At 37.4% G+C, this 26,763-nt stretch overlaps 1 protein-coding gene and 1 long non-coding RNA gene across 2 annotated transcripts in view; one reads left to right on the forward strand and one right to left on the reverse strand.

The window, feature by feature from the left end:
* Positions 1–26,763, forward strand: part of LOC147571198 (EF-hand calcium-binding domain-containing protein 13-like) — a gene marked incomplete at its 3' end in the record, with an annotated part of 135,276 nt that overhangs the window by 80,632 nt on the left and 27,881 nt on the right.
* On the reverse strand, positions 19,878–20,468 carry LOC147571200 (uncharacterized). Its single transcript, XR_015247626.1, has 2 exons — positions 20,290–20,468; positions 19,878–20,185 (listed from the first exon to the last, which is right to left on the reverse strand). It is a non-coding gene; the product is annotated as an uncharacterized LOC147571200 (long non-coding RNA).

Here is a 26,763-nt window from a genome sequence, read left to right on the forward strand (position 1 = left end):
ATACAGCAAGAATGAAGCAATAGTAAGAGAAATCAAAGAATCGATCCCATTTACATTTGTATCAAGAACCATAAAATACCTAGGAATAAGTTTAACCAAAGAGGTAAAAGATCTGTATGCTAAAAACTGTAGAAAACTTATGAAAGAAATTGAAGAAGACACAAAGAATGGAAAGGCATTCCAGGCTCATGGATTGGAAGAAAAAATATTGTTAAAATGTGGATAGTACCCAAAGCAATCTACACATTCAGTGTAATCCCACTCAAAATTGCACCAGCATTCTTCTCAGAGCTAGAACAAACAATCTTTCAATTTGTAGGGAACCACACAAGACCCCGAATAGCCAAAGTAATGTTGAACAGGAAAACCAAAGTAGGAAGCATCACAATCCCAGACTTCAGCCTCTACTACAAAGCTGTAATCATCAAGACAGTATGGTATTGGCACAAAAATAGGCACATAGACCAGTGGAATAGAATACAGAACCCAGAACTGGACCCACAAATGTATGGCCAACTAATCTTTGATGAAGCAGGGAAGAGTATCCAAGGAAAAAAAGAAAGTCTCTTTAGCAAATGGTGCTGGAAGAACTGTACAGTAACATGCAGAAGAAGGAAACTGGACCACTCTCTCACACCATACACAAAAATAAACTCAAAGTGGACGAAGGGCCTAAATGTGAGACAGGAAACCATCAAAACCCTAGAGGGGAAAACAGTCAACAACCTCTTTGACCTCAGCCACAGCAACTTCTTACTTGATACGTCTCTGAAGGCAAGGGAGATAAAAGCAAAAATGAACTATTGGGACCTCATCAAGATAAAAAGTTTCTGCACAGCAAAGGAAACAATCAACAAAACTAAAAGGCAACTGATCGAATGGAAGAAGATATTTACAAATGACATGTCAGATAAAGGGCTAGTATCCAAAGTCTATAAAGAACTTACCAAGCTCAACACCCGACAAACAAACCAGTGAAGAAACGGACAGATGACGTGAGCAGACGCTTTTCCAAAGAAGACATCCAGATGGCCAGCAGACACATGAAAAGATGCTCAACATCGCTCATCATTAGGGAAATACAAATCAAAACCACACTGAGATACCACCTCACACAGGTCAGAGTGGCTAAAATTAACAACTCAGGAAACAACAGATGTTGGTGAGGATGTGGAGAAATGGGAGCCCTCTTGCACTTTTGGTGGGAGTGCAAACTGGTGCAGCCTCTCTGGAAAACAGTGTAGAGGTTCCTCAAGAAATTAAAAATAGGATTACCCTACAACCCAGCAATAGCACTACTAGGAATTTATCCAAAGGATACAGGAGTGCTGATTCATAGGGGCACATGTACCCCAATGTTTATAATAGCACTATCAACAATAGCCACATTATGGAAAGAGCCAATGTCCATCCACTGATGAATGGATAAAAAAGATGTGATACACACACACACACACACACACACACACACACACACACACACACACACAGACACATACCAGAATACTACCGGCAATGAGAAAGAATGAAATCTTGTCATTTGCAACAACATGGATGGAACTGGAGGGTATTATGTTAAGTGAAATAAGTCAGAGCAAGAGAGATATCATGTTTTCACTCATATGTAGAATTTGAGAAACTTAACCGAAGACCATGAGGGAAGGGAAGAGGAAAAAATAGTTTCAAACAAAGAGGGAGGAAGGCAAACCATAAGAGACTTCTGAATACAGAGAACAGACTGAGGATTGATGGGGAGACTGTGGGGGAGGGGAAAATGGGTGATGGGCATTGAGGAGGGTACTTGTTGGGATGAGTACTGGGTGTTGTATGTAAGCGATGAATCATGGGAATCTACTCTTAAAGCCAAGAGCACACTGTATGTTAGCTAACTTGACAATAAGTTATATTTTTAAAAAAAAGCATTCTGTCTCTCTCTCTCTCTCTCTGCCCCTCTCCCATATGCACACACTCTGTCTCTCAAAAAAAAAAAGGCAACTCATGGGGCGCCTCGGTGGCTCAGTCAGTTAAGCATCTGACTGTTGATCTCGGCTCAGGTCATGATTTCACAGTTTGTGAGCTCAAGCCCTGCATCAGGCTCCATGCAACGGTGAGAAGCCTGCTTGGGATTCCCTCTCTCTGCCCCTTCCACATGCTCTCTCTCTCTCTCTCTCACTCAAAATAAATGAATTAATTACAAAAAAAAAAAAAGCAACTCAGAGCTTATGTTCTCTACTTATGCGTTATACCATCTGACTGCCATGGCGTCAGCTCAGGCACACACACGATAATTCTTCCTCACTTCTGGCATCTGGTGATTTCCGTTTCTATTGAGCTTAGCATTCAGTTGTTTAGGCTGAAAAGTTAGGAGTCATTCTTGGTCTTTTTTTTTCCTTATGGCCCTAGCTCCACCACTTCCACTTCTCTGATTCAGTTCATCACCAAATATTATTTTTATTGATATTTTAACTCAGTATAGAGTGTGTTTTGCATTGGAAATTGAAGGGGAATCTGGCTATCGTCATTCTATATTGCCAGTTCTCTCCTTATAGGGGGCACCTGGGTGGCTCAGTCGGCTAAGCGTTCGACTTTGCCTCAGGTCATGATCATGCTGTTCATGAGCCCTGTGTCAGGCTCTGTGCTGTTTGAGCCGTTTGAGCCCTGTGTCAGGCTCTGTGCTGACAGCTCAGAGCCTGGAACCTGCTTCAGAGTCTGTGTCTCCCTCTTTCTCTCTGTCCCTCACCAGCTCATGCTCTGTCTCTCTCTCTCTCTCTCTCAAAAATAAACATTCAAAAATAAAAAATAAAAACACTCATTCATGGGGTGCTTTGGTGGCTCCGTTGGTTGAGCATCCAACTCTCGATTTTGGCTCGGGTCATGGTCTCACAGTTTTGTGGGTTCAAGCCCTATGTTGGCCTCTGTGCTGACTGACAGCATGGAGCCTGCTTGGGATTCTCTCTCTCTCACTGTCTCTCTGTCCCTTCCCTGCTCTCATTCTCTCTGTCTCTCTCAAAATAGAAATAAAATAAACTTAAAAAACCCCACTCATTCAGGTTTTTGACCTTGACATTCCACCTTAGCTTTTTACAAAAGTTAAATCTCACTTTGTTAACTCCATTTGCCAATTTTCTGTTTTCATCTTGTTTACCTCTAGTAGTTTTTTTTAACTCAAGTATAATTAACATACAGTATTACATTAGTTTCAGGTGTGCAGCATAATGATTCAACCATTATTATTTTTTTTTTATTAAAAAAATTTTTTTTCAACGTTTATTTATTTTTGGGACAGAGAGAGACAGAGCATGAACGGGGGAGGGGCAGAGAGAGAGGGAGACACAGAATCGGAAACAGGCTCCAGGCTCTGAGCCATCAGCCCAGAGCCCGACGCGGGGCTCGAACTCACGGACCGCGAGATCGTGACCTGGCTGAAGTCGGACGCTCAACCGACTGCGCCACCCAGGCGCCCCTACATGTTTATTTAAAAACCACATTAGGGGTGCCTGGGTGGCTCAGTCGGTTGAGCGTCCAACTTTGGCTCAGGTCATGATCTCGCGGTCTGTGAGTTCGAGCCCTGCGTCCGGCTCTGTGCTGACAGCTCAGAGCCTGGAGCCTGCTTCAGATTCTGGGTCTCCCTCTCTCTCTGCCCCTCCCCCACTCATGCTCTGTCTCTCTCTGTCTCAGAAATAAACATTAAAAAAAAATTTTTTTAAAAACCACATTAGTGGGTTTCAGGGACAGGCTAATCGTAATGTACACTGATCCTACTGTTTGTCTTGGAAATCCTTATGACTTTTTGAAGCAGCCCATTCCGTAATTTTTGGACAGCTGTAGAACGAGTCAATTGTTTCACATATTTGATGGAAATCCTGCCTTATAATTCCATTCCCAAACTTAACATTTGGACTCTTCCCCCTGTCAGTAGCCCTCCAGGGATGGGAGGAGAGCTCTTATATTTTCTTTCTTTTACGTTGAATCGTCTTTTCTCTGGACTCAGATTTCCCTTCAACCATTCCTCACATGGCCTATTTTTGAAACTTCTTACCAATGACTAATGACTAACTCATGGAACAACATAATATATTAAATTATACTTTCACATAAATTAGCTAATTTTAAAGGAATTTATTATATATTTCTCTTAATGAATTCTGAAAGATTATTTTTTTAGACATGTACTTTAGAAATGTGAAGAGGTTTTTGTTTGTTTGTTTGTTTTAAGGGGGGGGGGTGGTCAGTCATGGATTTCCTAGTTCAGATGTTTGATATTATCATGCTAAACATAATAGGCTTTGCTGATTCTCTAAATTGGGTAAAGTGAGCTGACAGGAGCAAGGGGTGTAGGGAAAGAAAGTAGAAAGGGAAGGATTGGAGTTTGGGAGCAGTTGTGACGAATGGAGGGTATTTTTTATGAAATGGTGAGCTCGTTAATAGAATGACTAGAGAAACTTTGGCATACTTTTTTGTTCATAAAGGAATAGCCCACGCAGAACCCGGAGTTTTAACAAAATAATCTTAAGAATAAAGATAAGGGACTATAGAAAACTATAGTGGAGAATGGATTGCTCTACCTTTTTAAATGGCCACATGTGGGTAGTGGCTGCCATTTTGGACAGTGCAAAACTGGAAGAATCCATCAGTTTTACTGTTATGTTCCAAAAATTTAGATCCGTGGACTGAATTACATGTTGCATGTATATTCTCTGTGTTTGTAGCATTGAATGACATCATCGGTACATTGGAATGTATGGAGGAAAGTGATCAGTCTGGCAAGGACAACTATGCAGATGTACTTGGAAACACCAATAGAATTTATTTCACTGATAATAGTTTTCAAGAAATGCTGGATGATTCCTTGCTCGACGGTGAGTTGATTGAGCAGATAACCAGTAACTTGTAATAAAAATTTCTTCTAAAATTTTATCCAAGGTTTTAAAATATTTTACCAAATACTTAATTAATTAAATCTTAATACTTAGTTCCTAAATCCTACTGTAAATGTATTGAAATGCAATTTACTACAGATCAGATTTAGAGATCTATCTTATATTCTATATTCACGGAGGTTTAGTTATTACAATATCAAATTCCTGGATGATCTCTTGGACTGCATTGTAAACTTGGTCTGAAAGTATTTATATATATTGTCATATGGCTTTAAAATGTTTCTTTCGGGGCGCCTGGGTGGCGCAGTCGGTTAAGCGTCCGACTTCAGCCAGGTCACGATCTCGCGGTCCGGGAGTTCGAGCCCCGCGTCGGGCTCTGGGCTGATGGCTCAGAGCCTGGAGCCTGTTTCCGATTCTGTGTCTCCCTCTCTCTCTGCCCCTCCCCCGTTCATGCTCTGTCTCTCTCTGTCCCAAAAATAAATAAACGTTGAAAAAAAAAATTAAAAAAAAAATAAATAAAATGTTTCTTTCTAGAGTAATTTTATTTCAAAGTTAATCCCTTTCCTTTTATGAATTTTAGAGAGGTCCTAATAGTTGTCTAGCTTTCTTTTTCTTTTAGGTGAAAGGCTCTTTGAAAAATACAAGTTATTGTTGAACAATTAAACCGTTGGTCTATATAACATTCTGTGTAAGTGTTGATCTGGCTATTTGCTCTATTTACAAAGAATTTACCTGATCCATCCATATTCTTATCTGGGATATACCCAGATGGATTTTATCAATACTTGGAAAGCCATCTCCTGCCTTTAAATTTAACTTCAGCTAAAAAATGAGATCAGATCTGTGTCTCAGGGAAAAACTGGCAATATGCAAAGACAGTTTAGATTGTCAAAACTGATGGGGGAGGAGTGCTGGGATCTGGTGAGTAGAGGTGAGGGATGCTGCTAACCACCCTATAATGTAGAGGACAGCACTCCCCCACATAATTAGCTGGCCCCAAATGTAATTTTGCTCAGGTTGAGAAATTCTGTTTTAGAGTTATCTTGTAAAATTGCCAAACCTACTATTTTGAAAGTACTTTTTAATAGGTTAGTTATATTTTTTTTAATCCTGCTTAGATCACATTTTAAAAACTAATGTAAATATAATGTATCTTGATTCTAACCCCCTTTTGCTTCAAGGTAATACCTGTACTAGTTGTGAGTTATTCTAAACTGCTCTCTAACTGCAATGTGGTCCATCTATGCAAATGGACATATTTTGTTTCTATCACTTGTCCCTCAAATAGATCTCTGTATCAATTTGCATTTTTGTAGAAAATGTATAGGATGAAGGGTATCACTGCACCTTGTCCTTAGGAAAAGCTCCAGAATTACATAGATAGATAGATAGATAGATAGATAGATAGATAGACAGACAGACAGACAGACAGACAGACAGGCAGGACTAAAGAAGGACAATTCAGACTAATAATTAAACATGTTATTGAATATATGAGCCTGGGGATTAAGCTGTTCTCTTAGGGATAAAGGAAGCATTTGTAACATTAGAATCTCAGCCACATTTAAGAAGCTTGGTGGAGCTTGACGAATCCATGGAGTCTAAGAAGTAAGAGGAAGATGAGTAGAGAACGTTATTCTGGAAGCTAGTGGAGGATTTTGAGAAGAAGGGAATGGTCAATGCTAAATGTTATTGAGAAATGAAGTATGTAATTTATCCATTGGTTTTCTTCCAAACTGGGTAAAATCATTATGCTGTTCCTTATGGCCTAATCTCTCTATTTAAATTTGCAGACTTTAGGAAAGAGGCTTTGTCTTCAAATCTGAAACTACCAACAGCAGATGGTAAGGACTTTATATATGTATACAAGAAAGCATTCCCTATGAAAGAGTTATTTTTTAGGATCATTGCCAGGTGCCAATGGATTCCTAGTCCATTCGTCCCACTCCAGCCAGAGTAATTGTTTTTTTTCAAAAAAGTAATCTGATTGTGTGATGTCCCCCTATTTTCAACTCTTTAAACATTTTCCATTGTTGTTAAAGATCAAAATCCTGCATGTCCTAGCTCTCTGGTATAATTTTGTACCATTACCCTTGCTTTCTGCATTTTCTTTCATTTCCTTCGAAATCCAACTACAAAGCTTTTGCGTATTTTGTTCCCTGGAATAGGTTTCCCTGACACTCTTTGCCTAGTTAATGTTTACTCATCTTTCAAATGAGTGATGGGGTGCCTGGGTGACTCAGTTGGTTAAGTGTCTCACTTTGGCTCAGGTCATGATGTCGTAGTCTGTGAGTTTGAGCTCTGTGCTGAGCTTCGTGCTGACAGCTCAGAGCATGGAGCCTGCTTCAGATTCTGTGTCTCCTTCTCTGTCTCAAAAATAGACATTAAAAAAAAAAATTGAATGAATGTCAATTTCCTCTAGGGAGCCTGTCATTATCTGGTAGTCGAGGTCAGCTTCTTTTATTATAAGCTTTCATTAAACTATGTCTTTTTCATAGCATTTACTTCATACTATAAATACCCATTAATATTTTTTTAAATGACACTAGAAATGCTCAATATATTTTAGCTTATAAAGTGACAAAAGTAGGAGCATCTGACTGGTTCAGTTGGTAGAACATGCAACTCTTGACCTCAGGGTCATGAGTTCAAGCCCCATGTTGGGTGTAGAGCTTACTTAGGAAAAAAAGTAGCAAAAATATTAGAGAACTTTGAATTATCTTAATTCATTAAGACCAAAATAATATAATTTCTCATTAAATTTTTTTATTTGAGTACGGTGGACACACAATGTTATATTCGTTTCAGGTGTAGTGATTATACATTTTGCTATGCTCACCACAAACATAGCCATTTGTCACCATACAACAATATTACAGTATCACTGACTATATTCCCTTTCCTGTGCCTTTTATTCCCATGACATAGTCATTACATTCCTGGAAACCCGTATCTCCTACTCCCCTTTACCCATTTTACCCATTATCCCCCCTTCTCTCTGGCCACCATCAGTTTGTTCCTGTATTTTTAGGTCTGATTTTGCTTTTCTTTTTTTTTTATTTGTTTTTTAGATTCCACCTATGAGTGCAATCATATGGTGTTTGTCTTTCTCAGTCTGACATATTTCACTTAGTATAATACCCTCTAGGTCCATCCATGTTGTTGCAAATGGCAAAAAAACAATCTCATTCTTTTCCATGGTTGTGTCAAATTCCATAATATACCACCTCTTTATTCATTCACCTATTGATAGATAGTTGAGATACTTCCATATCATGGCTATTGTAAATAATGCTGCAATAAACATATAGGGGTGCATATACCTTTTTGAATTAGTGTTTTTGTTCTCTTTGGGTAAATACCCAGTAGTGGAATTGTTGGGTCAAATAGTATTTCTGTTTTTACTTTTTGAGGAACCTCCATACTGTTTCCACATCAGCCGTACCAATTTACATTCCACCAACATTGCACAAGGGCTGCTTTTTCTCCACGTCCTCGCCAGCACTTGTTACTTCTTATGTTTTTGATTTTAGTCATTCTGACATGTGTAAGGTGATATCTCATTGTTGTTGTGATTTGCATTTCCCTGAGATTGGTGATGAATATCTTTTCGTGTGTCTGTTGGCCATCTGTATGTCTTCTTCAGAAAAAGGTCTATTTAGGTCTTCTGCCCATGTTAAAATCTGGTTGTTTTCTAGTCATATTTTTGATTATTTGGTTAATGATTCTTTTTCTTACGTGCCTGGAAGCATCATTGGGCCAAGAACCATGTTTCCATTTTGCCAGAAGTCCTAGCATTGTTTCTCCAGATCCTAGCACAATTTTGGCTTTCAGAAGCCCCTTATTAATAGCTAATTTAATAGCTAATATTATATGATATTTACTGTGCTAGGCATTGTTTCAAATCTTTTATATTATTGACTTATATAATTGTGAATATTTATGGAATTAAAGAATGACAATAAATCTGTCTTCTTATCTCATTAGCCTCATCTCTCATCACTTCTGCATTTGTATTTATTCTGTAGCCATATTACTTATTATAATTTAAATTGGTTCCATATCTTCCATGTGCTTTTGGTTCCATATATTTGCATGTGCTGTTTCCTTTCTGTATATTTTCTGTCAAACAAATTCACATTTTCCCCCCAAACTCAGCTCAAACATCACTCCTCAACCCATAAGACTTTTCAGAGTTATAGGTTAGGTGAACTGTCTCAGTGCTTTATATCTGAGTGCTCAGTGCTCATATCTGGCACACATTTTTCTCATAGTACCAACTATATAATGTATTATAATTTTATTTATAGACAAGACAAATTCTAAAGTCCCTGTCTTCAAGGAATTTAAAGGAAACTCTTTAAGAGGGCTGAAATTTTCATTGTTGGTTTTAGTAGCTATAAAATAAATGTTAGTAAAAATGAATATAGGTCTAAAATGGTATTATGGTATTCTTTCCAACTGAAGGTTTAGATCTGTTAGTATAATGCAACGATGTTCGGACTATGGAAACATACACGACAACTTCATTTTGGGGTTGAGAGAGAAATGGGGTGAGAAATGGTATTGACAAAAAATTGAAACTCCCAGTAATGATCATGTTTTATATTTTAAATTGGTGTGGTATCAACAGGACTACATTTGGTTGCATGGGTTGTGCTTGCACAGAGATGCCTGGTTGAAAGGGTACAAGTAGAGACTGAAATGCATTCTACATTCCACTGTGCTCTCCAGGCTGGGACCACCAATGCTAGATTGCAGCTACCTAGAGGAAGGTATGCCTCTTTGTAATTGATACATAGAGAGGGGTGCCTTTTTTCAATTCACACAAAAGCACAATATAGACTGGTAGTGGCCCTGGAGATCAAGAGCTTTAATCTCAAATTTTAGCTTTTTTTTTTTTTTTTTTTTTGGTTTATTTCATCAGTTGATAGAAGTCTTTAGATCTACATGTACAGGACGTTACTATTATTTAAGAAAGGGTCACAGCTTATTCAGTATTTAATGGATGAATGGATTCAGATAACCCATCAAATTCTGCATATAATTTTTTGGTTTAATTTTTCTTTTCTTAAATGTTTAGTTTTAAGAGAGAGAGAGAGAGAGAACAAGTGGAAGAGGGGCAGAGAGAGAGACACAGAATCTGAAGCAGGCTCTAGGCTCTGAGTTTTTAGCCCAGAGCCCAATGCGGGGCTTAAACCCAGGAACCATGCGATCATGACCTGAGCTGAAGTTGGATGGCTAACCGACTGAGCCACCTAGGCGCCCTTAATTTTTTTAAATGCTGCTTGAAATAAATAGGTTGTCAGTTACAAGTAGAAAATACTTTGCTTTTTTTCTGCAGAGATTTTAGTTAAATATATATACTTAAATTGAGAGTTCACCTATAGTGGACTCTGGACAAACTATTTTGCATTTTTTAAAATAATAGTATCTTATATATATTTATTTATCTTTGTAGCATTTAAAGAAGCTGCTTGTATCTTGACAAGTGTTGATAATGGCAAGATTGGCATACGTAACTTGGAGCATGCCCTGAAAAGTTTGAATGTTAATTTAGCTGCGGAGGACGGCAGTGAAGCCCTTAAATATTGTGACATCAGTGGTGAGCATTTTTTTGGCTTGAGATTCTGCTCATTTTTCCCTGTTTATAGGAACCAGTTTTAGAGTGTTTTATATGGAGGTAAAATGCTAAAGGCAGTCGCGATGAGGCTTAGGTTGATATAAATTAGAGCCAAAATAGTCTGCTAATTTATTTACTGACCATATCTATCTGTTCATACTCTACATATGCTAATTTAGATAATTAGCATTCATTTCTTGTAAGCATGGGTGGGAAAATACCATTATGTAATAAAACAAAGACATGACATCAGCAGCTTCATTTTGATCTGCAGTCTTTCTTCAGAGGAGACCCACTTTCACCTTTTATTTTGCTTGTCCCATTCTGCTTTTTTAACCAAAGGAAATACCCAAAGTTTCATTACATCTCAGAAGAATAATTATTTAGTCTTGATCATTGTTTCCAAGTGGTCACATATTTATCTTTGTTTTCCATCTTTGACTTCATGTATTGTGTACTTGATCTCCTTTCCTATTTACATCCACTCTTAAGTGTCAAATCGTGTGGGAATACTTCTAGAAGCTGGTGAGTTTTACCAGTTTTAGGTGGCTTTTTATTTGGGGTTTATCTTAACCAGCTTGTTTTTTCTATGGGAATCCCATGAGCATGTCTTAGGTTTAAGAGTACCTCCCCAGCATTGTTTGGTTATTGCTTTTGCCATAGATTATTATTGACCTCAATCAATTTTTATGTTTTGACCTGGGGTTTTTCATATCATGGGAGTGGTATAAATTTAGGCCCTAAGCCCACATGAGATGCAGGAGATTTTTCACAGGTGATCTTTTTTACCCACTGCCTCTCAAAATTGGGAAGATTTAGGTCACCTTGGTGTTTACATGGGCCAGTGAATATAATATTTTAATCTCCCTTTCACTGGATTGAAATTCTTTAAGCATCCCAGTTTCATTTGGTATCTAAATTCAAACTCTCTGTGTAGCAGGACCCAAGTTTTCTTTTATGAATATGCATGAACATTTAAATCAAGCACCTTGCTGCTTTTGGATCTAATATGTATCCCCAAATAGCTGTAGGCTTAGTATTCACTTGGTTTTCCCCTCTGGATCTCTGTGCCCACTTAACGTTTTATTATTTCCTTTTCATACAACTTGATAATGCATTTATAGAATAAAATATTTCATACAGCATCTTTAGGAATTTGTAATCGTTCCTGTGCTACCCAGCTTGCCATTTTGTTATAAGTTAAAGTCTTTTCAATGTAGTTATAGCCCTATATTTTCTGCTGTGGTTACATTACTGCATTTTATTTCCTGTGTGTGTGTGTGTGTGTGTGTGTGTGTGTGTGTGTGTGTCCCAATAGTTAACATTGTCACCTCTGGCCTTAGACTGCCTTAGTTCAAATACAGCCTCGAGCACTTTCTGGCTCTTGTGACCTAGACAAGTTATTTAATTTCTCTTTGCTTTCATCTTTTAAGGATAGGCATATCAAGCATGTTATAGAATTCTTGTGCATATTTTAGTTAATAAATGTGAAGCATCATAAAAGGATACTTAGTATATATACATAAGGAACTCAAAGTTATTTTAAGTTCTTACTTTTGAGTAAGAAGTCAAAAAAAGTGAACTATTAATATCATTAACTGATCAATGGGTGTGGTTCCTGAAAGTATGAAAAATTACATTGAAATAGTTTCAGCCATTTGAGAGAGAAATGAGGTAGAATGAGATTTTAGGTATTGTTAGTCAGAGCCTTTATTTTGTGTACCGATTGAGTATCAGGGTTTTAATGACAATATGCTTGATTTTGATATTTCCAGATGATAATGAGGTGAATTTAAAAGATTTCTTTGAAAGAATTAAAGGAAGTCCACCTTTCAAAGAGTCCATAGGTAAGTGAATACTTCCAGTTTAAAGAAGTGACTGTAAAATAAAGATAATGAAATCACATTTAAAAAAAATCACTAAATGGATTTCAAGTGTTTAATTTGTAGTGTCTATAGTTTCAAAAAGGATTTCAAGCAGCTTATGTGATATAAAAAAAAAACAAGTGAAAATGGGGCAAAGTTATAAAGGAGGGAAAAGAAATAAAACAGCGTTGAAGAAGATACACAGTAAATACCTTTGCTGTTAATATAAAGTCCTTCCTCAAGAGGAGATAAATTTTTCTTCACTCAAGGGGTTCTGGATCTATGAATTAAATCAGGTGTGGAAATTGGGTGAGGGACCACTACTACCCTCTGTGCTGTCTCAAGTCAGGCCTTTGGAGTTTTCAGGTTTACCCAAATGGACTGGCCACTGATTTCACTTATAGAAATCTTAGCTTCATCTAGCTAGTTTCTTTAAATGCTTGGGCCATTAATCCCTGTATCATTCTTACTACCATGTCATTTCTGTGGCCTAACCACATCGTTTTGCCCCTGCTGCATAAAGACAAGTGCTTGGTCTTTGTCCCCAAAGTTCCTCTCGTGCTCCTTGGAATTAGGGAAACCATTTCAACACCAGCATCTTTCCCTAAACCCCCATGTCTACAGAGAACACCTACCGAAGAACCCTCCACAAATGCAGACACCCCTGCCAACAATGGATTTCTAAATGCCTTGGGGAAACAAATGTCTTTTTTTCTTCACGTTTGAATATCTCTAAAATTAGAACACCTTTATAATCAATGGCATTATTTATCAAATGTACATTTTTACTGAGATATAAATCACATACCATAAAATCTCATCCTTTTAAGGTGTTCAATTCAGTGGTTTTTGGTATATCCACAAAGTTGTGCAACCTTCACACTCTAATTCTGGGACATTTTCATCACGTCAAAAAAAACCCCTGTACCCTGTAGTGCTTATTTCCCCGCTCTCCCCAGCCACTGACAACCACTAGTCTGCTTTCTATCTGTGTTGATGTTTGAACATCATATAACTAGAATCGTTATTCTAGTTATTCATATAACTAGAATACGTGGCTTTTTGTGTCTGGCTTCTTTCATTTGGCATACTGGTTTTTTTTTTGTTTTTTTTTTTAATTTTTAATGTTTATTTTTGAGAGAGAGAGAGAGCGGGGGAGGGACAGAGAGAGAGGGAGACACAGAATCCGAAGCAGGCTCCACGCTCTGAGCTGTCAGCACAATGTGGGGCTCGAACCCACGAAACCATGAGATCATGACCTGAGCTGAAGTCGGCCGCTCAACCGACTGAGCCACCCAGGCGCCCCAGCATACTGTTTTTAAGGTTCACCTGTATCATAACATAAATGAGTACTTTATTCCTTTTCGTGGTAGAATAATATTCTGTGGTTATACCACATTTTCTTTGGCCAGTTATCAGTTCATAGACATTCGGGTTGTTTCCCTTTTTTGGCCACTAAGAATAATGCTGCTATGAACATGTGTACATTTTTTTGAGTACAGGTTTTTGTGTGGATGTACATTTACATGTCTCTCAGGTACCTACCTGGGAATGGAACTGCTGGGTCACGTGGTAACTTTACATTCAACTTGAGGAGCTGCTGGAACGTTTTCCAAAGCAGCTGCCCCATTTTACATTCCCAACAGCATTGTACATTTCTTTAAATCCTTGTCAGTACTTGTTACATTGTCCGTCTTTTTTATTCTAGCCTAGTCTCACAAGTATCTCACCGTGGTTTTGTTTTGCATTTCCCTGATGGCTAATAACTTTGAACATCTTTACATGTGTTTACTGGCCATTTAGAGATATGTATCCTTTGCTTATCTTAAAATCGGGTTATTTGTCAAGTTGCTAGGGTTCTTATATCCTGGATACTGTAGCTTTATCAGATAGATGATTTGCAAATCTTTTCTCCAATTTTATGGGTCTTTTCTCTTTCTTGGTGGTGTCCTTTGAAGCACAAACGTTTTTAAATTGGGTGAAATCCAGTTTATATTTTCTTTTGTCACTTCTTTTGATATCATGTCTAAACATAATCCAAGATCATTAAGATTTATACTAATGTTTTCTTCTAAGAATTTTATAGTTTTAGCCTTTTAATTTCAATCTTTGATTCATTTTGAGTTAATGTCTGTATGTGGTGTGAGATGGGAGTCCACTCTAATTCTTTTGCATGCAGATAGCCAGTTACCCCAGCATCGTTTGTTGACAAGATCATTCTTTTCCCCCTTAAATAAATGGTTTTGCCATCCTTGTAAAAAATCAATTGATCAGAAATGTATGGATTTATTTCTAGACTTCCAGTTCCATTCCACTGATTTTTATTTATTCTTATGCCACATGGTCTTAATCACTATAGCTTTGTAGTAAAGTAATAACCTAAACAGTAATTTTCAACCAGAGCAGGGCATCAAATTTACCGATAAAGCTTGAGTTACCTGGTTCTACTTCTGACTATGATGGAGTAGCTTATGTGAAACCAACCCTCCTGCTGAGAACAACTAGTAAAATGTGGACTAAATTAAACAGCATCAACAACCACAACTGTTTGAAGGCATTGGAAAGTGACCAAGGCTGTCAACATTTGTGGGGCTATAAGATAAATATAAAGAGCACGACTTACAGAAACAGCACCTTCTTCTTCTTATTTTGTCTCTGTAACATAACTTTAAGTGAAATAAGGCAATAAAGTTTTGATGTAAACTTCTTTGTAATGCTTCACAATTATTTCAGGGTCCACATATGAAGTATTATGTAGCTGTAGGCATAATGGTTGACCAGTTACATATGTCTACCTGAAAGGCACAGTAGTTAAGAGCATGGGCTTTGGAAATATCGTGCCTGGATTTGAATCCTGGCCCTGTCACTTAATACCAGTATATTCTTCAGTAAATCACTTAATCTCACAAACCTCGGGGCGCCTGGGTGTCTCAGTCGGTTAAGCGCCCAACTTCAGCTCAGGTCATGATTTCGCGGTTAGTGAGTTTGAGCCCCACGTTGGAGTCTCTGCTGACAGCTCAGAACCCGGAGCCTGCTTCAGATTCTGCATCTTTGTCTCTCTCTGACCCTTCCCTGCTCATGGTCTGTCTGTCTGTCTCTCTGTCTGTCTGTCTGTCTGTCTCTCTCTCTCTCTCAAAAATAAATAAACATTAAAAAATTTTTTTAACTCTCACTAACCTCAATTCCTTCATCTGAAAAATGGGGATAATAATGCCTATCTTGGAATTATTACAGGTAATAATAGACTTAAATAGGTAAAGTAGAAGTACTCAGAAGAGTCTCCAGCACTTAGTGTTCAGTAACTGCTAGCTATTATAATACACAATGGTTTTTAAAACTACTAGTAATTTCATGTAAACTTCTTTTATGCAACTCAAGCCCATTAAGTGAAAGTGAACAGTGTACTCTTATTTCTGCTGTTGAAGCATGTTTTTGCTCTTTTTTTTTTTTTTCTCAGTTACACGGCTACTCTTCGTTACTGTTCAAATTCTCCAGAATGATCTGATTGATGTCTCTGACCTCAAGGCATTATTGATGAACAATGACTTTCATGCAGCTAATGTTTTACTTGATGAAGTATTAAGACATGGACCTGAACACGGTTAGTAGTCTGAATGCATCTAGTTGTAAAGGCCATCATCTACCAGTGGGGATGGGAGATGTATGGATGGGGTATACAGCAATGGAGGGCACCCTGGGGCGGGGGGGCTGCAGTGAGATGACTGGTGAGCACCGGTGCCACCATAGTGTGCCAAGCCTGAGCTCTGTGAGACTGAACAGATGGGGGAGTCTGGGCCTACTTTATCCCTGTGGGTGGTGGTACTTGGGAGATGAGGTCACTTTGCGAACTGACTGGCGCGGGCAGTATTCAGTCAGAATGCCATGCACAGAGTACAACAGAGTCCGTGAGGCCCTTTGCCACGTGTTAACCCTTTGGAAGGGAAACTATGGAAACTATGCTGATATCCAGGAATACCTCAGGGGGTGTTGCCTGTGGCATTGGCTCAGGGAAGCAGATGTTTATAAATGTAGAAAATAACTGCGTTATTTTAATGACTGGTATTGTTGAATATCATTTTTGCTACGTTTTCAAAAGAGTTGGGGAATATTCTTTACTTTCCTATTCTCTGTAAGAGATTTTTTTCTTCCTCAAATGTTAAGCAGAACTCACAGGTGAAGCCTTATGGGCCTAGAGTTTTATTTATGGAAAAATTCTGGATTATTGATTTAATTTCTTAAATTGTATGGTATTACCAAGAAAATATTCTATTTTCCTGTCAGTTTTGGCAGGCTGTGTCTTTATAGGAATTTGTCCATTTCATCTGACTTTTCAAATGTATTGGATAAAGTTGTCCTTGACATCTGCTTCTTATCTTTTTTGATTTCTGCTTCATCTGTAATGATACCTTCATTTTCATCCTCGATATTAGTGACTTAGAGCTTTTTTTTTCCCCCACTCCACCTCCACAGAGTTTTTCTTTTCCTTTTTGTAAAATTGAGATATAATGGGCATATGATAACATTATGTAAGTTTAGGGTGTCCAATGTGCTGATTTGATACATTTATATATTGCAATATAATTATCACTGTAATGTTATCTAACACCTCTATCACATCACGTAATTATCACGATTTCTTTTTTTGTGGTGAGAACATTTAAGATCTAGTTTCTTAGCAACTTTCAATTATGTAATACAGTATTAGATCAGCACAGCATTAGATTTCCAGAATTTATTCATTTTAACTGCAAATTTGTACTTTTTAACAGTATCTCCCCAATCACCCCACCCCCTAAGTCCCTGGTAACCACCATTCTACTCTCTTTCTATGAGATCGGCTTTTTTGGATTCCACATATTAGTGACATATACAACATTTGTCTTTGGCTTATCTCCTCTAAGCATAAGGACTTCAAGATCCTACCATGTTGTTGCAAATGGCAGGATTTCTCTCTTTCTCATGGCTGAAAAATATTCTGTTGTATATTTTCACACTACCTCTGTTTATTCATCTGTTGATGAGCACTTAGATTGTTTCCATATTTTAGCTATTGTGAATAATGCTGCAGTAGACACAGGAGTATGTCTTCGAGATCCTGTTTTCGTTTCCTTTGAATATACACTTATAAGGGGAATTGATGGTTCATATTGTAGTTCTATTTTTAATTTTGAGGGGAATCTCTATACTGTTGTCCATAGTGGCTGCACCAATTTACATTGCCACCAACAGTGTATGAGGGTTCCCTTTCTCCACATCATCACAAATCCGTATCTCCTGTCTTCTTGGTGATAGCCATTCTAACAGGTTTGAGCAATATCTCATTGTGGTTATGATTTGCATTTCCCTGATGGTTAGTGATGTTGAACACCTTTTCATGCACCTGTTGGTCGTTTGGATGTCTTCTTTGGGAAAATGCCTATTCTATTACTCTGCCCATTTTTAAAATAGTTCATTTGTTTGTTTGTTATTGAGCTGTGTGAATTCTTTGTTATATATTTTGGATAATAATCCTTTATCAGATATATGGTTTGCAAATATTTTCTCTCATTCTGTAGGTTGCCTTTTCATTTTGCCGATTGTTTCTTTTGCTGTACAAAAGTTTTTAAGTTGAAGGTAGTTCTGGGGTGCCTGGGTGGCTCCGTTGGTTAAGCGTCCGACTACAGCCAGTTAAGCATTCGACTTCAGGTCTCGATCTCATGATTCTTGAGTTCAAGCACCACGTCGGGCTCTGTGCTGACAGCTTGGAGCTTGCTTCAGTTTCTGTGTCTCCCTCTCTCTCTGCCCCTCCCCTGCTCATGCTCTGTGTCTTTCTCTCTCACAAACAAATAAACATTAAGAAAAAGAAAAATCTTCAATTGGATCTAGTTCTACTTGTTGATTTCTGCTTTTTGTTGTTTGTGCTTTTGGTGTCATGTCCAAAAAATCATTGCCAAGACCAATGTCTGAAAGCTGTTTCCTTATGTTTTCTTTACAGTATCAGATCTTACAATTAAATCTTTAATTTATTTTGAGGTGATTTTGGGGAGTATCCCAAGTGGTTATTCAGTTTCCCAACACCATTTGTTGAAGAGACCATCCTTTCTCCATTGAATGTTCTTGGCTGCCTTGTCAAATATTAGTTGAGCGTATGTGGGGTTTATTTCTGGGCTCTGTCACTTCTGCTGTAAACTTTTCTACTTTTTTTTTTTTTTTTTTTGCATGGTTTGTTTTTTTTCTTCCTTTTCTCTCTCCCCCTCCTTTTTTTTTTTTTTTTTTCCTTTTGGTTCTTTTCATGTCTATCCTTTATGTCCCTTACTATAGTTTGTCATATCCATTCCACCTTGTGTACCTTTACTTTACTTGAGTCTTTATTTTGGAGCTGACTTGGTCTTTCTACACAATCTATTTTCTGAGTTGTTGGCTCCCATCTCAAATCTTCCTTTGTCCATTTCTATCCTGATTTGTTGAAAGAGTTGAGGGTGTTGGGTGGCACATTCAGTTTGGAGCTCTGTCTTCAGTTTCTACTGAAGTAAATGAAGTCCGTTTACTTTAATGGCACCTTTGGGGCAGAGGGTGGGAAGTGGGGGTAGTGAGCCTTCTGACATTTTGATACTGTTTGGTAGGGACTTCATCTTTAACTGCTTCTTTCTTTTCCTTCACCACCAAATCCTATGCACTGAGTTCCACATCAAGATGCCATCTTTGGTCCTATGGATTTCTAAGCCTTTTTCTTAGATTTCTCCAGAGTAAATTTAGGTGGTTACCATTATCCTAAAAGTAGTGTTTCTTAACCTTTAAAAAAAAAAAAATCACTCCCCTAAGGAGACTTTTTAGACGTTTTTGTCGTTTTCACCATCCCACACGCTATGAATGTTTAATGCCAAAAATAAATACTTGCTTATGTACTGTGGCCACAAACCATTGTAATGGCTAAGATTTTTTCCCCTCCAAGAACCTGTTTTCCTTCCTGAAAGCCTATCACCCTCAGTGACAATGCATGTCCTAAAGGTATCTAGAACTTTAGTTTCTGCTTATACTGCTAAACCCTATTTTCTAGAATTTCACTTAGATGTTAACACATTTGTAAGGAATATTGGCCTATAGCCTCTTTGCCTACCCACCATGTGTTTGTTTTGTTTTGCTTTTGTAGTTTTTGGACAAGTAGGAGCTACTGAAGGGTTTTATTCAGAGGAGTAACCAGATTTTTTTTTTTTAAAGAGAAAGACCTCTCTTGCTGCATTGTTTAAAATAAATGGAGAGCAATGAGACTGATGCGATAGATTTTTAGCAATGCTATTGTAATAGCATAGGCATTAACTAATATAGTGATATACTCAAGAAGTATTTGGAAATAATTGAATAGAAATTGATAATCATATGTATGCAGAAGTTAAGGAAGAAGGAACAGTACAGGCTGACCCCCGGGCTTTTCACCTTTGTTATAACTTGACTATTAACTGCTGACAGATTAATTCAGAAGCAGTAATTCCTTCATCTACATTTTACTTTGCATTACAGAAAATGGCAAGATTACCTTTCAAGAATTTTTTATTAAGTTCTGTGATACATTGAACATGCCTAAAGCCTCAGGTGAGTTCCACTTAATATGTATCTACTGGCTCCGTGTGGAAGGACAGGCAGTGGTTTTCATGTTAAAACAACACAGGATTGGGGCGTCTGCGTCACTCAGTCGGTTGAGCAACTGACTCTTGACTTCGGCTCAGGTCATGATTCCAGGGTCATGGGCTCAACCTGCATCCATTCGCGCTGAGTATGAAGCCTGCTTAAGATTTCCTCTCTCCCTTCATCCTTCTCCCCAGCTTGTGCTCTCTCTCTCCCTAAAATAGTAAACAAACAAACAAAATCTTTTAAAAACCACACAGGATTAGATAAAGCACAGGTAAGTAAGAAACAATATAAAGATAAAACAATATAGGGGCACCTTGGTGGCTCAGTTGTTTAAGCGTCAGACTTCGGCTCAGGTCATGATCTTGTGGTCTGTGAGTTGGAGCCCCCCCATCAGGGTCTGTGCTGACAGCTCAGAGCCTGGAGCCTGCTTCGGATTCTGTGTCTCCCTCCCTCACTGCTCCTCCCCCACTCGTACTCGGTTTCCCTGTCTCTCTCTCTGTCAAAAATAAACAAACATTAATTTTTTTTAAAGATGAAACAATACAGTATTAGTTTATATAACTTGTGTTTGAATTATATGGCAAAGACTGCTAAGTTTACCCCAAACTCAAAGTTATGGGTAGTTTTACTTTGATAGTGCTAGAAAAATATTAGATTATATACTGTTCTCTGAGATTATTCACTAGGTATATCTGACCTGAATTTATCAGAATATTATAAACGATGAGAAAATAATTTTTAGAATGCAAATTGGTGCAGCCACTGTGGAAGACAATATGGAGTTTCCTCAAAAAGTTAAAAATAGAACTACCCTATGACCCAGCAATTTCACTACTAGGTATTTACACAAAAGGTACACAAATACTAATTTGAAGGGCCACGTGCACCCTGATGTTTATAGCAGCATTGTCAACAATTGCCAAATTATGGAAAAAACCCAAATGTCCATGGACTGATGAATGAATAAAGAAGTTACGGTGTATGTATATGTATATGTATATGTATATGTATATGTATATGTATATGTAATGGAATATTACTCAGCCATCAAAAGAATGAAATCTTGCCATTTGCAACAATGTGGATGGAACCAGGCTGGATTATGCTAAGCGAGATAAGTCAGGCAGAGAAAGACAAATACCATATGATTTCACACATGTGGAATTTAAGAAACAAAACGGATGAACGTAGGGGAAGGTGGGGGAAAGAGAGAGAAGCAAACCATATAAAGAGTCTTAACTATAGTGAACAAACTGAGGGTTGATGGAGGGAGGTGGCGGGGGATGGGCTAAAAGGATGATGGGTATTAAGGAGGGCATTTGTTACGTTGAACACTGGGTGTCACATGTAAGTGATGAATCACTAAATTCTACTGAAACCAAGAGTACACTATATGTTAACTAACTAGAATTTAAATAAAAATTTGAAAAATAAAAAGAAGACAACTTTAAAACTTTTGACCAACCTAGCAAAGTGGATTTTATACCTATCTTTTCTGTTTTTATGTATTCTCAACTACTCTCTTGACTATATTTTTGAGGAGCAAATTTATATTTATTGCAGTATAACTTGCATGTAGTAAAATTCACCTTTTTTTAGGTATATCGTTTTTTGAATCCTTAAAAATAATGTCATGTAACCATTACTAAACAGCACATAGACTGTATCACCACAGAAGTTTCTTTGTGTCCTTTTGTAGTCCATCCATTTCGCTAACCCTCATTCCTGGTGACCCCCGATCTATTCTTTGACTCTAAAGTTTTGCCTTTTCTAGGATGTCATGTAAATGGAATCAGAACATATGAAGCTCATTTGAGTCTGGCTTCTTTCACATAGCATATTATACTTTACATTCATCAACTTTTTGCATGCAGTGTGTTTATTTTTATTGATGAGTATTATTGCATTACATGAATGTAATGTTTGTGTATTTGCCAATTGATAAACTATTGAAATTTCCTGGGTTTTGGTGATTATGAGTGAAGCTTCTATAAATATTTATGTACAGGTATTTGTGTGGACATATATTTTCATTTCTCCTAGTTGAATACCTAGAAATGGGATTGCTGGGATATATATAATTAAATTGATAGAAACTGCCAAACATCAATTTATGATAGATAACATCCATTTATGATTAAAAACAAACCTCTCAACAAAGTGTGTACAGAAGGAACATACCTCAGCTTAATGAAGACCGTATACGAAAGGCCACATATATGCTCAATGGGGAAAAACTGAAAGCTTTTCTTCTAAGATCAGGAACAAGACAAGGATGCCTATTCTTGCCAGTTTTTTTGTTTTGTTTTGTTTACTAAAATATAGTTTACATAAAATGTTATATTAGTTTCAGGCATACAACATAGTGATTCAATAATTCTATGTATTGCTCACTTCTCACCATGATAAGTGTAGTTATCATCTGTCACAATAAAAGTGTCACAATACAGTGTTATTGACTATGTTCCCTATGCCGTAATTTTTCTCACTATTTTTACTCAACTTGTATTCACAGTATTGGAAGTCCTACTGAGAACAATTAGGCAAGAAAAGGGAACAAAAGTCATCCAAATTGGAAAGAAAGAAGTAAAACTGTTACTATTTGCAGATAACACAATCTTATATGTAGAAAACCCTAAAGGCCCTATTAAAAAAAACTGTTAGAACTAATAAACAAATTCAGTAAAGTTGCACCATATGAAATCCAATAGAAAAACCAGTTGCATTTCTATTTGCTAATAAACTATCAGAAAGAAATTAAGAAAACTATCCCATTACAATTGCATTGAAAAGAACAAAATCCCTAAGAATAAATTTAACCAAGGAGGTGAAAGACCTGTACACTGAAAACTATAAGACATTGAAGAAAGAAATTGAAGATGATGCAAATGAATGGAAAGATATTCCATGCTTGTGGAGTCAAAGAATTAATAACGTTAAAATGTCCATACTACCCAAAGCGATATACGGGCTCACTGCAATCCCTATCAACATTCCAATGGCATTTTTCACACCTAGAACAAACAATCCTAAAATTTGTGTGGAGCCATAGAAAACCCTGATAGCCAAAGCAATCTTGAGAAAGAGCAAAGCTGGAGCCATCATACTTTCTGATTCCAAACTTTATTACAAAAGTATAGTAATCAAAACTCTATGGTATTGGCATAAAAACAGACATCAGTGGAACAGAACGGAGAGCTCAGAAATAAACCCTTGCGTATACGGTCAATTCATTTATGACAAACGAGGCAAGAATATATGGTGCGGAAAGGACAGACTCTTCAATAAGCGGTGTTGGGAAAACTAGACAACCACATGCAAAAGAATGAAACTGGATTCCTATCTTAGACTATGATTAAATACTTGCACTTGTAAGACCTGAAACCATAAAACTCCTGGAAGAGGGGCGCCTGGATGACTCAGGTAATTGTCTGGCTTGGCTCAGGTCATGATCTCGCGGTCTGTGGGCGTCGGGCTCTGTGCTGACAGCTCGGAGCCTGGAGCCTGCTTCGGATTCTGTGTCTCCCTCTCTCTCCTCCCCTCCCCGGCTCATGCTCGCTCGCTCTCTCTCTCTCTCTCTATCTCTCTCTCTGTGTCACAAAAACAAATGAGAAATGTTGAAAAAAAATTTTTTTAACGTTTAAAAAAAATCTAGGAAAAAACATAGGCAGTAAGCTCTCTGACATCCATCTTGGAAAAAATTAAAAAAAAAACAATTTTGTCTATTAATACGATATCATAGGTAAAGTCAAAGAACAAATAACAATATGGTAGAAACTACAATGTATATCACAGAAGAAAAATAGAAAAATGGGCAAAAATCATGGATATATAAATCATAAAAAAGATCTTAAATGGCTTATGAACATATTAAGAGATGTTTGATTTTACTCATAATACGAAATATGCAAATTAAAATGGAGATACAATTTCTCACCCATTAGATTGGCAAAAATTGAAAACCTTCACAGCATACTCTGTTAGGTTGTAGAGAAAAAGACGTTTACCTATAGCTGGTGGGCATTTAACATGCTACCATTCTAATGGAGGGAATTTGGCAATGTCTAACAGAACCACATATGCCTTTACCTTTGGACCCAGCAATCCTGCTTCTAGGAATTTTCCCTGAAGATACCCTCCAACAATGTGAAAATATAGATACATAAGATTATTCATTACAGAATTATTTGAGATGGCAAAATATAATGAAAATACTTAATGTGTAAACATTGGAGGTTAGTTGAATAAACTTTAGTTTCTATGTACAGTAGAGTATTATACAACTATAAAAAAGAATTTTTTAAAAAGGAGTTTCAGGGGTGCCTGCATGACTTAGTCGGTTAGGCGTCCGACTTTGGCTCCGGTCATGATCTCACGGCTCGTGAGTTCAAGCCCCGTGCCAGCCTGGAGTCTGCCTTGGATTCTGTGTCTCCATCTCTCTCTGCCCCTCCCCTACTCATGCTCATGCTTTCTCTCTCTCTCTTTCCAAAATAAACATTAAGAAAAAAGAATTTCATACCTCTGCTTTTTGTACTACTGATTTTATACCTTTCCAGCATTTAAAACTACAAATTTCCCTCTGAGCACTTTCACAGCATCTCACAAAATTTTATATGTTGTGATTTGATAATCACTTATTTCAAATATTTTCTAATTTACCTTGTGATATCTCATTTGAAACATGAGTTATTTAGAAATGTACTATTTAGGGGCACCTGGGTGGCTCAGTTGGTTAAGTGTCCGACTTCGGCTCAGGTCATGATCTCATGGTTCCTGGGTTGGAGCCTCGTGTCGGGCTCTGTGCTGACGGCTCAGAGCCTGGAGCCTGCTTCGGATTCTGTGTCTCCCTCTCTGTCTGCCCCTCTCCCACCCACGCTCTGCCTCTCTCTGTCTCTCAAAAATAAATAAACATTACAAAAATTAAAGAACTATATTATTTAATTTCCAAATATTTGGACATGTGCTAGGGATCTTGTTACTGATTTCTAATTTAATACACCTTGGTCAGAGAATTTATTTCGTACAATTTAAATTCTTTTAAATACATTAAGATTTGGTTTAAAGACTAGCATGTGGTCTACCTAGGTGAATATTCCATGTGCACTTGAAAGAATGTATATTCTGTAGTTGTTGGGTAGTGTTCTATAAATATCATTAGGTTAGATTGTTTGCTAGTTTTGTTGGATATTCTAATTTCTGATTTTTTTTAAACATTAAAATTTTTTTTTGTTTTAATATTTATTTTTGAGAGAGAGAGGGGGAGAGAGAGAGAGAGAGAGAGAGAGAGAGAGAAAGAGAAAGAGAGTACGAGCAGGGGAAGGGCAGAGAGAGAGGGAAACACAGACTCCAAAGCAGGCTCCAGGCTCTGAGCTGTCAGCACAGAGCCCAACACAGGGCTCTAACTCATGAACTGTGAGATCGTGACCTAAGCCAAAGTCAGACACTTAACTGACTGAGCCACCCAGGCGCCCTTAATTCTTACTGATGTTTATTCTAGTTGTTCAATTAATTACTAAGTGCAAGATTTTCAAATCTGCAGTTCTGATTATGGGTTCATGCATTCCTCCCTTTAATTCTGCAAGCTTTTGCTATATTTGGAAGGCTCTTGTTAGATGCATACACATTTGATATTGTTGCAAAATTTAATGTATATGACCTTATGAAATGTACTTTGTCTGTTGCTCTCTTTTGTCTTATTTTTGCTGCTCTTCTGTTTCTTTCCCCCAGTTTCCTTACTTATATTTATACATTTATGTGTACCTATTGTCACCTATTTTAAATTATTTTAGGTACATAAATAAATACAAATACTGCCTTTTCTCTTAAGTATAATTTTATATCTTGGGAGATTTTTTCCCCCACTCTTTTTTAAATATAAAGGAGACGGGTGCCTGGGTGGCTCAGTCGGTTGAGCGTCTGACTTCAACTCAGGTCATGATCTCGCGGTCTGTGAGTTCGAGCCCCGTGTCAGGCTCTGTGCTGACAGCTCAGAGCCTGGAGCCTGCTTCAGATTCTGTGTCTCCCTCTGTCTCTGCCCCTCCCCAGATCATGCTCTGTCTTTCTCTCTCTCTCTGTCAAAAATAAATAAACATTAAAAAAAATTAAAGTATAAAGGAGAAACATGAAAATTCCTTTCTAAGTGAAGGTGATTATCTCTTCCCAGGAAATAAAAATCAATTTTACAACATCAACATTTACAAAAATGAACTTAAAGACATTCCTGTACTTCAGCAAAATTTAAATGCCATTGGAATCTATCTAACAGATGATAAAATAAAGGAGACTTTGGATAACACTCATCCTAACGGTGAGTAATTATTTCAATTTAAAATAACAAATTTTGCGTATTTCAGAAGTTTCACTCTAAATGCCAAAGGAAATATACTGCCATATATCTTTTAAAAGAGAAATTAAAAATTGTTTCTTGTCTATCAATTTATGGGTTTTTATCAGAGGAATTGATGTTCAAAGTGCATCTCTGACAGCTTTATTTTAGGTTGATTCTGCATATCACACGTGTCACAATAGGATTACCAGTCCTCTCCATTATTTTTGTGTTTATAGCTCTGGTGTTATAACATCAAGTGGTCCTTTTTACAATAATATCTAAATTCTTTCTTTTTTTCTTTTTTAAAAAAAGATGAAGTGGTGAGTTTTAAGGATTTCATCAGAGAATTGGACAACAGTGATGAATTTATCGAGTGCCACAGTAAGTATGAAATTCAAAATGCATATGAACAGGAACTTCATTTTTGGGGGTCGGTGTATGTATAGGTATGTGCGTATA

The sequence above is a fragment of the Puma concolor genome, unplaced genomic scaffold (assembly GCF_028749965.1).
Source record: "Puma concolor isolate L17-30 unplaced genomic scaffold, mPumCon1.1.hap2 unalloc_scaffold_46, whole genome shotgun sequence".
Classification (NCBI taxonomy): domain Eukaryota; kingdom Metazoa; phylum Chordata; class Mammalia; order Carnivora; family Felidae; genus Puma; species Puma concolor.